Source organism: Verticillium alfalfae, genomic scaffold (assembly GCF_000150825.1).
Source record: "Verticillium alfalfae VaMs.102 supercont1.6 genomic scaffold, whole genome shotgun sequence".
NCBI lineage: Eukaryota > Fungi > Ascomycota > Sordariomycetes > Glomerellales > Plectosphaerellaceae > Verticillium > Verticillium alfalfae.
This window is the reverse complement of record NW_003315033.1, coordinates 1,897,205-1,898,381: the sequence shown is the minus strand read 5'-3', so window position 1 is coordinate 1,898,381 and position 1,177 is coordinate 1,897,205.

Here is a 1,177-nt window from a genome sequence, read left to right as displayed (position 1 = left end):
CGACGATGCGCCGATGGCGTTTGTGGTGTGTGCAGGCAAGACGCGGTCGGGGCTTGCCGTCGCCCGGTGAGTTGGTCGGTAGCGTCCTGTCGGGGTTCAAAGCATCGACATGACTTGGAGGTGGGTTCGGTCAATGTTGGATGGCAAAGAGCTCATCAGCACCGTGACATCATGGACGCAGACGCAAAGTGGCAGAGGATGTGAGGCGGGGCATGGCAATCGTCAGTGCAGTCAAGGTGAACGTGTAGATGCAAGGCAGGTCAGGGTGGTGTAACGAGGTACCTGACAGAGACAGAAGCAGCAGCAGCAGTGAAATGGTTGTTCGTCTTGTGATTTGTGATTTGTGATTTGAAGAGGGGGTGAGGTTTGCCTCCCTCTCCGTTTCTGCTTGGCCAGACCAGAGACGGACGGGAACGGGTGGTGGTCCTTTTGGGGAGGGGGGGGGGGGTCTAGTGAGAGCGGGGCAGGCACAACCAGTGGACAGAGCATGGGATTGTAGTCGTAATGGCCAAAGCCCCAAGGAAATCAACGCAATCGGGAAAGAGAATCGCATGTGTCGGGGGGAAGCTGCGAGTGGGCCGGGTCCAGGCCCTGCCCGGCGGTCTGATCTGAGGTCCATTCGCGAGCTCCCGATCTTCGATCCAAGCCTTGCGACCCCACATGAGGACCCAGAAACCCAGCCAAAAGCCCAGAGCCAGAGGCCAAAAGCCAGGCCCAGGGCTCCTCACGCAGGAGCTGACCGTGGCCCCATGTAGGCTCGATCTCGATCTCTCCTCCCACGACCTCCCACGGAACCGAGGAGGCCCGGCACTTTGGCCATCCGCATACAATGCCTTGCTGGTGAATCTTACCTGAGGTGCCTGCCTATCAGGTAGGTACCTAGGGTACGAAAGGCCAGGTACCTACACCCTCAGTACCTTCAGGTGGACAAGACAAGTCTAGGTGCCTTGGTAGGAATCTTCAGCCGGGCGATCTGCATTTGGCCAACCATCCCGCATCACCCGCGTTGATCTCTTGTTCTAGGTCCGTACCCATCCAGCCATTTTGTTCGTGCCCCGCATAACGCCCAATTGGCTCTTGGTACTGCGTTTTCAAGCTCGAGTTGACACATTCCAAACGATCCGATGGGAAGGGGGGGGGAGGGGGGGAGGGCTTATCGTACTCTAACTTCATTGAG